Below are 13428 nucleotides of genomic sequence, written 5' to 3' on the forward strand. Positions count from 1 at the left end.
GCCTACGTAATACCATTATACTAAGCATTCACAAGCATCATTGTTTGTTGTATATTGAAGATTGTTTTCCTGTCGATGAGATTAATTTGTTGGATTCGTTGAGATATTGTGTCGCGATTGTTTCTTGAAGTGATTGACGGTCTGATTCAGGAATTTTTGAAGCAAATTTCACAGCAATTTCATCTCGGACAGATAGTTCTAGTGGTTTACATTACTGATACTACATGGCAATTCACAAAGGAAAAGGATCATTGTTACTGATTGTTGTCAATTCTGAAATCAAATAAATGTTGCTCCATCTATACAATACCTCCCAATCTGCTGGTTAGACGCTTCTAGCAGCCACCTGACACTTGGATGTCTTTTTGCCCAACATTGAGGAGACCTTTTCTGAGATTTTATTTGTAATTGATACAATTTGGCAGCGTTGCTTCCTATCTTTCATTAAAAAAAAGCTAAATTATTTATTCTAATTATATTATTCTCTAAATGTAATTACAGCAAAGGCTCATTTAAATTTTTAAGCTGAAATAATTGATTTATTAAGTCTGGTGCTCCAGTTTAACTGGAGCTAACCCCAATTGATATCTACTAAGCTTGTTTAAAGAAAACATAAAACAATCATTGTTTTTGTTTTGTTTTGGTTTTTTGTTTACTGAAAGCAGCACCTTCACAATGGAACTGCAGGTAATTTTATTTTAACAATGTTATGGTCTTTTCACAAACAAAACAGTGCCAATGCCCATCCCTGTGAACTTTATCTTCTCAAGCACCACCTGTTGAATTGGGCTCATGATCTACCTTGCAATGCGCAGTAAACGCCTTGATAACAGCGCATGACATGTGGGTGTCAGTTACGTGTCGTTTCAAAAACCATTGCTTCTCAAATGTATATACTCTACTACACATACAACAGTCGAATTGGCAACATTGCAACCAGTGTTATCAATACACCATTGTTCATTTCACAATGGAACTGCAGGTAATTTTATTTTAACAATGTTATGGTCTTTTCACAAACAAAACAGTGCCAATGCCCATCCCTGTGAACTTTATCTTCTCAAGCACCACCTGTTGAATTGGGCTCATGATCTACCTTGCAAAATGTGCAGTAAACGCCTTGATATATAACAGCGCATGACATGTGGGTGTTAGTTACTTGTCGTTTCAAAAACCATTGCTTCTCAAATGTATATACTCTACTACACATACAACAGTCGAATTGGCAACATTGCAACCAGTGTTATCAATACACCATTGTTCATTTCACAATGGAACTGCAGGTAATTTTATTTTAACAATGTTATGGTCTTTTCACAAACAAAACAGTGCCAATGCCCATCCCTGTGAACTTTATCTTCTCAAGCACCACCTGTTGAATTGGGCTCATGATCTACCTTGCAAAATGCGCAGTAAACGCCTTGATATATAACAGCGCATGACATGTGGGTGTTAGTTACGTGTCGTTTCATAAACCATTGCTTCTCAAATGTATAGACCACTTTACATCATTGTTTATCAACAAAGGCGAGGGATTGGTCTGTCGATATGCCCGAACGAACCGCTTCACTGTTCAATGGCTTTCTTGTACTATATGAAATGTGGTGGGAGATTTAAATACACATGTCCTGAGCAGACTACGATGCGCACGCACACTGCAGGGCAAAGAACAATGGAAAGTACCATAATGCGTGCGCATACTGCCGGGCAATGACGTCACATGTCAAGCGGTCTATATACTCGACTACACATACAACAGTCGAATTGGCAACATTGCAACCAGTGTTATCAATACACCATTGTTCATTTCACAATGGAACTGCAGGTAATTTTATTTTAACAATGTTATCATGGTCTTTTCACAAACAAAACAGTGCCAATGCCCATCCCTGTGAACTTTATCTTCTCAAGCACCACCTGTTGAATTGGGCTCATGATCTACCTTGCAAAATGCGCAGTAAACTCCTTGATATATAACAGGGCATGACATGTGGGTGTTAGTTACGTGTCGTTTCAAAAACCATTGCTTCTCAAATGTATATACTCGACTACACATACAACAGTCGAATTGGCAACATTGCAACCAGTGTTATCAATACTCCATTGTTCATTTCACAAAGGAGCTGCAGGTAATTTTATTTTAACAATGTTATGGTCTTTTCACAAACAAAACAGTGCCAATGCCCATCCCTGTGAACTTTATCTTCTCAAGCACCACCTGTTGAATTGGGCTCATGATCTACCTTGCAATGCGCAGTAAACGTCTTGATATATAACAGCGCATGACATGTGGGTGTCAGTTACGTGTCGTTTCAAAAACCATTGCTTTTCAAATGTATATACTCGACTACACATACAACAGTCGAATTGGCAACATTTCAACCAGTGTTATCAATACACCATTATTCATTGAAATTAAACTGTCTCAGCTATACATGTATGATTTGAGAGCTGAACATGACTTATAGCAAGTATTTGAAAGCACAAATTCTTATGTGGTCAATATTGTTGTGAAAATATCACATTCTGAAGTAACAATACACTGAATCAACAATAACAAAATTTTACAGTGCCAACAATGGAAACTTGTTTACTAGAGTAACTTCTTGCTAAAACAAACTACGATAATACAGATGGGCTTCGAGAGCATAGTTTCAGATAAGTTTGAGCACAGGATAAAAAATTGATGACTTTATCCACACCAATCCAATTTTTTAAAGGCAGTTCTCAAATATAATGTTGTCCACTTTAGCATGGTCAAAAAAGGAAAAGCAGTCCCAATGGGGGTGTATTATTTTGCAAAATGTATAGAAGTATTTTTTTTCTGCCCCCAACCCTAAAGTGCCTAACTTTATGACATAAGTGGCAACAATAAACATAATGACACCAAAATTGCCTAACTTTGTGAACAGGCCTAAATTAGCTTTACCAAAGATAAAAGGGACTCAGAATTTAATCATCATAGCTTTCCAGAGATTACCATGCCTAAAGAAAAGGGGGAGTGAATGGAAAATCACACTGATGGGACGGGTCTTATAAATGTGAAATCCCTGCTGAAATAAACTACCTTATGTGACAATGATCTTGATTACGTGGTCGTAATTTTGAGTAGTTTTCTCGAGGTATTATTTACCCTCAGATATCTTACTCCCTTAATCAAGACTCCATCACCTGAGGCAACGCTTTCGTATGGGTAACTGTTATGATGAAAAATTAGGAATGGGGACATGAATCCCGTTCCTGCTTCTCTAACTCCCCCTTGCTTTCAAACCACGTACCGGTGTCATTGTCTCCCCACTTTACTAACGCTGTATTATATTTAAACTTGCTATTTGGTGCCCTCACTTGTATTTGCTTCCACTTTGCAAAAACCCGCTCCCCACTAATATTGTTACATTCACATGACATGCTCTCTTGTATGAGTTCTGCATTTGGTTGACTGTGTTTGCCCCCAGGCAATTGGTCTTCCAATTGTCTGGTTGCGTCACTCCAAATCCTGTTCCGTAATTCCTTCAAAATTTAGACCGTTGTGTTGTCATATTCATTTGATTTGATTAGTTCTTGATAAATTATATCATCTTGTAGATCAGAGTAATCACCAAATATGTGTCCTGATGTACCATTTATGATGGGTGTAGGATCATCTGCCCATACTTTAACTGGGACACAAAATGGGGATAACAGACCTGCTAACTGTCCCTCATTTTGAGAGACTGTCCTTCATTTTCTAAATAAATAAAATAAAATAAATTTGGGGTTTACCAAAGTGTAAAAGAGTGACAGTCCTGCTTTCTGAAAATTTCAGTGATGGCAAATTCTAATATTACACTAGCTTCATCAATTGTTGTGAAGAGAATGAAAATAAGTATAATGTGAAATAAATTGTAAAATTTAAAAACTATTATATGAATGATATAAACTTATATGTTGTCTTTGTATAAGGTCATTTTCACAGTAAAGGGTGTAACTTTTGATTTTTAGGGTCAAAATTTCAAACCACTTAAATATGTTTCTATTTACTGAAATCATGCATAGAAGCAACTTAAATTCCAGTAAAATAATGTTTCAAGGCTTAAACCTTTTGATTTCTAATAAAAAATTTGACATTTCCATAACATTTTGGTTAAAATCTAAGAAAAAATGTATTTTACAAATTTTATACCATGTTTTGCTATGTTTGTAATTGCAGTTTTGAAAATTTTTAACATCAAATGTCATTTACAATGGAAATTTCCAAACCTTAAACATATTTTTTAAGTTTTAATTGGGTTCCTAAAATAATTTGAATGTCTAACTTCATGTACAAATACTACTTGATGAAAGGAACCTCCCAGCCAAGTTTCACAGAAATCGGGAGTTATTTTTTAGAATTGGCAATTCAAGCGATTTGTGTTTCGGAGGCTTCAGTTAACAACACAGGTGATCATAAAAGTAAAATATTTGGCTAAAGTACTACAAGTTGACATAAAAAATAGGTAAAAAATATCACAATTACCAATTTTCATGCTTTGCTTCTAAGTATTGAATTTCAGTTGTGACAAAAATTAAATTATCACAGCAAGTCATTTTTTTTGTTTCGGAGGCTTCATGTTAACAATTGTTAAACTTTACAGAAGTAGTTTTTTTGAAAACAACAATGTTGGGATCATCTAAGCTGTTATTTTCTTGTGTGTATTGAATCAATGATTCTATGCGGCAGATATTGTAGATTTATCACATGTTAACTTTTTCACCCATTTGTTAAGTATGGTGTTAACTTGCATGTGAAGCCTCCGAAACAGGCTTTGTTGGATATCAGTATATTTTTCAAACATTAACCATAATATCAATTTTTTTTTAAATTTATGACATTCTGCACATATCAAGTAATAATTACAATGCAGATATCAGTATGAAACACACCAATTTAGATATGCATAGATGATAATTAATCTTATTGTTGTTTCGGAGGCTTCATTTGTTTTGGAGGCTTCAATTGTTAACGGAAAGTTTGTATTGGGTCCCATTTTCAAACGGTGATCTATATCTCCACGATTTAAAAACAAGTGACTTGAGGATCTACTTTGCTACATTTTGATAAATAGAATTGGACGAGCTCTTTTATTTATATTTGCCAAAGCTTGCTGAACAGTTTGTTTCGGAGGCTTCAAAAAAGTTAACGGAAAAACGGCTCTTTGAAGTCAAGATTTTATAAAAATTTTAAAAGCTTGCAAATCAACAAATTTTTGTTACCCATTTCAAGTTCAGATATCAACTGTTATGAATCAAGAAGAAGTGAAGAAATAACCAAGAATTATGAACCAAAGCTATACCCACAAAGTTTGTTAACAATTGTTAACGGAAAATGAAGCCTCGAAACGACAAATATCAAGTCCGGTTCTCAAAAATACAGGGCTGTTCACAATTAAATCTAATGTAGCAGTGTTTACTGAACATATGACTGTACTTTCAGGATAAGAAAACTTATCCATGAACTAACTGAAGAAAACACAGGGTTTTACAAAAATGTTACTGTTTTTTATAGTTTTTCAAAATGGCAATATTACGTACATTTAAGCCTGCTAAAACTGAACGCAGTAACTCCCAAAGATGATTATGCTACCCAAGGTAGCTGCTAACTAGATGACTTATATGGCCAAAAATCATGGAATTCTGTGGCTTTATTAGAACACTACGGATCAAAATGTTAAAAATCCAAAGTTACACCCTTTACCGTGAAAATGACCATAAATGAATGGCCTACGTAATACCATTATACTAAGCATTCACAAGCATCATTGTTTGTTGTATATTGAAGATTGTTTTCCTGTCGATGAGATTAATTTGTTGGATTCGTTGAGGTATTGTGTCGCGATTGTTTCTTGAAGTGATTGACGGTCTGATTCAGGAATAAGCAAATTTCACAGCAATTTCATCTCGGACAGATAGTTCTAGTGGTTTACATATACTGATACTACATGGCAATTCACAAAGGAAAAGGATCGTTGTTACTGATTGTTGTCAATTCTGAAATCAAATAAATGTTGCTCCATCTATACAATACCTCCCAATCTGCTGGTTAGACGCTTCTAGCAGCCACCTGACACTTGATGTCTTTTTGCCCAACATTGAGGAGACCTTTTCTGAGATTTTATTTGTAATTGATACAATTTGGCAGCGTTGCTTCCTATTAAAAAAAAAGCTAAATTATTTATTCTAATTATATTATTCTCTAAATGTAATTACAGCAAAGGCTCATTTAAATTTTTAAGCTGAAACAATTGATTTATTAAGTCTGGTGCTCCAGTTTAAATCTCTATAAGGTTAATTTCCAAAATAATAGTTGTTTAATTTTCTTGCAAAATGGAACAATGTCTTCATCTACAAAAGCTCACTAAATAAACCAAAACTTTAGACATACATGTATGAGGGTACAAATAGAGAAATGTTTAAAGAAAAAAATAGGGCCAATACATATAAAAATATACCTGTATAATATATGACTTTTAAGCATTTGCAACAGGTTTTAAACAAAAATACTCATTTTTTTAAACAATTGTTTTTTACAATGTATATTATACAAATATTTACTACTCATTTCATGATTTATCAGATAAACGATCAAAGCATATACTCGACTCGGCCCATGGGCCTACAATGAAGAATCCTAACACGTTTTGTGAGAGCAAAGACTTGTGCTAGGCTGCTGGGCCCAGGATTTAAATACTTTGTGTTATAAAATTATAATTATATTGATAATCATACCATATGGTTATTGCCAAACGCAAACGTTCAGCTGGGGATATGGGGATGGCATGCGTTTGCCCATGCTTTAGGCGAGGAGTTATTTTGTTCAATAACCAGTCGAACTGGTCAATTGTCATACGCATCACCCCATTGAACTTCTGGCCTTGGTCTTGTGAGTGACGATTTCTTTAATCAAGTGGTAAAAGTCGCCTGTTCCTTTCTATTCTATTTGCATTGATGTCATGTTGGTAAAATCTGCGCCTACGCTGGCGCTTCAAAACTAGCAGCAATATAACATGCAATGTTGCCAGTGCATTTCTCTGGGCTCCTAACCACGTAGGTGCCATGTTGTCGTGTGCCGCAATGAGTACAAAAAGGTCTGAAATGGTAGCGGCAGCCAGCGGCAAGCCTGGCTGAGTGGCATACCGCTGGGTGTCTGCCGCTTGCAGTTCTCTGCAAGCGGCATTAATCAGCAATTTAACAGTAATTTTCCTACAAAATAAATGATATAATTATTAAAAACATTTAAATTAGTAACTTGTAACATTAAAAAATATACTAGATATAAAGATATTGTAATTTTCTGATACTCAAGATCAGCATGTTCTTGTTTTTTAAGAAATATGTTCCTTATGAAGGGAAACATTTACTGATTTATTACAGTAGGTGCACATACAGTGCAGAAAAACCCATCAATTTGGCGATTATGCTTAACCTACCTTTTGCAAAAAAGCAATCAGAACCATCATGGTTAAATTGATCAATATTAACACACACAACAAATTTAAAAAAAGTGCTTGAATATTTGTTCTGATTTTTATAACTTCATAAAAATGTCAATGATGTGACTTGAGTTCAATGTAGGCCCTATACTGTAGGAGTAGGACACGCTCCTTCTATGAAATCATGATCATTTGCCTTTTGTTGTGATGTTTTGATGTGCATTTTAATTCTCTTTCTCATGAAATTGTACCAACATATTCAACATATTTGCAAGTAGCGCCATTTTGGCTTTTGTAATTTTATTTCATTTCAATTTTTGACTTGAATGAGCACTCCCTTAGGCTCAGAGGACTCACTTGCACACCCTACATTTATTAGGTTCTTCGCACACTTATGCATGGGTTAGTTTGATGCAGGACCCACCCTGATACCCAAGACTTCACCTTGCTTTCACTATTTGCTCAAAAGTTTAAGGTCAATGTAAAGTTGTGTAATTTCTGGATGAACAGAAATCAAATGGTGCCTCATAATAGTTTCATATTTTGTAATCCATCCTGATGTGTATTTCTTTTTCTTTCTTTAATCTCCCTATGAACCAGTTCAAACTCCTCTTCTGCAAGTAATGCTAACCCCAAATGATGTCCACTAAAACAATCATTGTTAGTCAAATGTAGAAAAATATTAATATTCATTTTCCTGTAAAATTAATGATATAATTATTAAAACATTCAAATCATAGTAACGTAATGGAAGATGCCTTATTGTGCTGCCTGATTGTGCACTCAATTGATGGCAGTTCTCCAACATGTACCTGTTTAGAAGTCTTTCTTAATGCATTATACAGTGTGCAGCTTCAACCCTGAGCTCCCCGGAGACCACCACCACCACAAAGGCAACCTCCAAATAAACCATTAGCAGGTAAATATTTATTTATTTGCCTTTAGTTTCCGTTGAAAGTTTTAAAAATTTTCTTGGTTACTACAACAACAATTAAAAATGTCAACAAAAAATTGTTATCCATATATATTTTGCCAACATTTTGGGTGTATCTATCTTAAGGTCCATTACGGTTGGTTTTCTAACATCAAAGGGAGGAGGAACACCCTAAAATCTTTCCAGCGATATTCAGGATGACTGTGTGGTGATGCACTTCAGATTGTGTAGATAAAATATGGCCAATTCAAAAAGAACTCCCATAATGTGATTGCAGAATCCACCACATCCTGCTGGCCAGTGCAATAGGCGAAAACTACTGCAGTACTTGACAGTTTAAAAAAACAGGTGGCAATGAATCTCCTTTGTCATTTGTGTACTCTACATGAAATTCTTCACTCCCTTTTCCAGTCTTTAACAACTCCTTTGTACCAAATGACTTTGCCTTTCTCTACCGTTATGCTTGGAATTAATTTAAATGCAGATCATTGTACACGTCCATTACCGATGTTGAAGTGGAATACAATTTCATATTATGAAGTATGCATAAATCACAATCTAACGTGGACGAAACTAAACTTGACGGCCCGACGGAGTCGCCATGATTAAATTTCTCGGGGAAACAACGGAACTGTCAATCACACATTAAAACTTATAATCGGGTATGAAATAGAAACAGATTTATATCGGTATATTTACACATTTTATTTCACACATAACTGTTACGTATAGTATTAATATTCATTTTCTTGTAAAATTAATGATATAATATTAAACATTAAGATTTCATTTAAATCATAGTAACTTTTTACATCAAAGATTCAAAAGGTATTGTCTGGTACTGCATCAGTTGCAGGCATGATGCTTTCAAGGTATTAGTATTGCCATTGGCCGCATATGCACCCAGAAACCTGGCGCCATAGATTGTAGATTTATGTGGAACCCGAATTGAGACTCTTTCTTGCATCGGTTAGCGCATCAAATACTTGCAATCATGGTATCCAAGTATTCATTTGAGAACGTTTTTGCAGCTTGCAATGCATCATCATTATAAATAGCTATAAATGTGCACTTCAAACCTACATTTATGAAAAATGGTGTTGCAAGTTCGGCATGGAAGATGCCTTATTGTGTTGCCTGATTGTGCACCTGATTGAAGGATTGCTTAAGTTCTCCAACATGTACTCTTTCTTACTGCATTGTTACAGTATGCAGCTTCAACCCTGAGCTCTCTTGGAACTATCTATTTTGGGTGTGTCTATCTTAAGATCCATTATGGCTGGTTTTCTAAGATCATAGGATGGAGAAATGCCCTAAGATCTTTCCAGCCATATGCAGGATGACTGTGTGGTGATGCACTTCAGATTGTGTAGATAATAGGGCCAATTCAAAAAGAATCCCCATTATGTGATTGCAAAATGCCCCACATCTTGCTGGTCCAGTGCTTGATTTGCTTCTGGGTGTAGCAAAACTCGCAAAGCATACTGCTCAGGAAGTATCAAGTTACAGGCATATCTTGTCTTTTAGTTTGTGCAAAAGCTGACGAAATCTGTCCAAAATTGATACTGCAATTGCCATAATTACATAAGCTTCATTATATACTTATCCCTGCTGTGGATTATGGGTTGCAGATCATGTACCCATGCCTCTCTGAGTGTTGGAGGGGAACTGCACTGGGACAAGTGTCTTCCCTTTACCACATTGGTAAGCAACTTTCATATTTTTCACCATAGCCGGGTCCATCTCGTTCAGGATCTGAACGTGTAGGCGCGCACTCAGGGGTAAAAAAAGTTTAGCAAACATCAGTATTTTAGCCTTTTTTACTAAACCTGTTTTAGGTCTGTATTTGACTCATTCTGCAGGTATTCAAGAACGTCACATATTCTTTACGGCTCTTGGGATTCTTGCAGATGTTATAACCAAGCCCTGTGCATATGATTAAGCTTGCACATGGCCAATACAGGTGAAGTAGACATTAGCATACAATAAATCTTATTTTGACAAAAATAACAAAAACAACGCATACATTTTAATGATCAGAAGCATTCAGAGATTACTATGAATAAAGAGAACCCACCTGCATGAGTGAAGAAACTGCTAATTTTTATTGATGTCTTGCACCTACACGAGGGACAGCGTGTATACGTGCATCAACTGCAGATTTATTTTATTTATTTATTTATTCATTAGACTTCATCACTGGTACATTCATAAAATTATTGCACATCCAAATTTTTGAAATATATAAATATAAAAGCTTTTTTTAAAAAAACATGTTAAAAGACCAGGGCAAGACGTTTTCTGTGGTGCATGATAAAATAAACTTACCATTGTGTTCTTGTTGAAAATGATCACCTCATCACGTACTTCGTAAGAAACTGCTCGGAGTGTGTTGTCAACTATGATCTTTTGATTATGTTTTGATCATAAATTTTACTTCTTCAACCTGCATTTTCTCGTCATGCACTCGAAAGACCAGCTATTTAGTGTTCTTCGAGTCAAAGTAGAAAGAACTTTGAATGTCAAAGGCATCTGAAAAAAAACCCAGTTAGATATACATTGTAAATTTCTTTTGGGTTATTGTGTAGAAAGTAAATAAGAAATGCTCTATATTATTGGTATATTAATTGACATTATATTATAACCTATTCAGTGTACAAGCGATGATGTCATAAACACCTGGATCACCAGCGAATAGGCTGGGATAAACAGGTGTAAATTCACCTCTGGAACCATCCCACCTAGGAAAGACCTAAATAATTTGGAAAAAAGAATGGAATGCCAGGGGCAAGACCTTAAATGGGGCCTACAAATTAATTAGGGCATCGGCAAGTAGAAAACCAAGTGCAGGTATCAGAAGGAACAAATTTGGAATAAAATTGAGATTTCAAAAAATCCAGAGCTTGATATTTGAAAGAAGAAGAATGGAATTGGATAATCTGGTTTCCAGAGGCAGCTGGTTCCACAAGGACACAATGCGGTTGAAGTATGATTGTTTGTGGGATTCAGTCTTACACCTCTGAAAAGATAACATAAGAGGATCTGCAGAGAGCCTAATGGTGGGATGGTTCTGTTGGTGTTTACTTTTAAAAACAACAAACTTACTACATGTAAAGCATATTGCCCCAACTGGCATCTATGAAAAAAGCCAAGATCACCGAGTTCCCTTCTGGATGATTGAGGAAGAAGATCAAGACTGGTTAACCGCTCTTTATAGTCCATGTCAGGATATGGCATAATGAATTTGGTAGCCCGTCTTTGGACACCTTCAATAAGCTGGACATTTCATAGTTGGTAGTGGTGATATAAACCCACCCTTTTAATTTCAAACCCACCCTTTTAACTTTATACCCTTTTAACCAAAACTCTGACACCCACCCTTTTAAAAGCGTGGTTACTGATCATAGGTAAGTGGTTATGGTGGTCCCAGAGATTGCATATTCCCAATGAATAATACTTCCCGTGGCTGTGTGTGTAATTTACGGCTTTTGTTTTTCATCATAATATTATTTTTCGATTCATATTTTGTGGGTTTTCAACTTTTTTTTGTTTTTCATTTATTGATATTCAATCGAAAATTATAGTAAGCTTTCAGATTACAATTGCCGACTTTCAAACCCACCCTTTTAATCAGTAACCTCGCTTTTAATTTGGACACACATTTTTAAGCAGAAATTTTCCAAACCCACCCTTTTAGGCATTTTGCCATCCTTTCTAACCCACCCTTTAAAAAGCGTGGGTTACCAACTATGCATTTTGTTTTGAAGTCCCGCTTCAAAGACAGCTACCATACTCAAGGTCACTCCTAACAAGGGCAGTATAAAGAGTCTTAGTCACTTTAATTGGTGCATTTAAACCAACTGTTCGCATGATCATCCTCATCTTTCTGTTGCTCTTTTTAACCACTTGTTTTACATGATTACTCCAGTGCTGACTAGTGCTCTCATCAGGGCCAAATTGGTCTGAATTACTGCATTGGTGCTTCTCCATTGTTTACTTAAGTTTTCTGTCAGATGTCATTGTTTGCTCACCTTGCCTATTTCAGTCTTTGTCAGATTTATGAGTCTACATTTTGGGTTGTTCTTGAAGTTGTTCTTGTGGTCTTTGAGAGTTCTGAATGCTTGCGCTGTTCTGTGGTGTTGTCAATCCTGTCACTAATAATGAGCTTATTGGCGATGCTGTGGAATTCCTTTTGTATATTATGTCCACTATGTCAGTGTCAATATTTCACTCCCTACTTTAGGGTTCTTTTTCTTGTATTGTTCCAATTGCTGATGCATACCATAGGCCATCTGATCATCATTTGATCCAAACTGATCAAGCAAGTGTTGTTCCATTCCCTTTTGGGTCTTTTTTTCTCACAACCAACCTGTAGCATCGGCAGTTTGCCGACAGTTACAAGGGTGCTGTAAATGTTGCAAAAGAATATTAAAAGAAAACAATACATTTTTTATTTCAAGATCTTCATACTGTCAATAATCATATGTGACCCCTCGGCACAACTGAGCCCTGAAGTCGCCAATCATCATTTTTGAGATATTCAACCAAAATATTCTGCTTGAAATTAGCTTTAAAATGATGTATATCATGTCTATAGTACTTGACATTTAAGTAGTGAAACATCAATAAAACAGTCAATAAATCCTTTGTTTCCTATTGTTTATTGTTAAGTTCGATAGAGCATATCTCAATAGTAGCACTGGCGACATCCGGGCTCAGTTGTGCCGAGGGGTCACATATATGTAATAATGGAATCTGCACTTGTACACTTTAAAACGTACATGTAAAAGAGTTGAGGGCCTAAGTTGTACAATAATCTATGGTATTCCAAGTATGTTTTACTATTTTTCAAATTGCAGTGGTCATTCACCATGCTCACTGATATTGATAGGGTATGAATGACACGGTTTGAGATGTTGCCACAGTATCTTATAAATTGACCAGCACTTACATTCAGTTGAGCAAAAAAATCATATAATTGAAACTTTTGCACATACTGTGCAGGAAATTGTAGCAGCTGAAAAACTGGCCTAACCCTCCCATTAT

Source organism: Amphiura filiformis, chromosome 6, assembly GCF_039555335.1.
Source record: "Amphiura filiformis chromosome 6, Afil_fr2py, whole genome shotgun sequence".
NCBI classification, from domain to species: Eukaryota; Metazoa; Echinodermata; class Ophiuroidea; order Amphilepidida; family Amphiuridae; genus Amphiura; species Amphiura filiformis.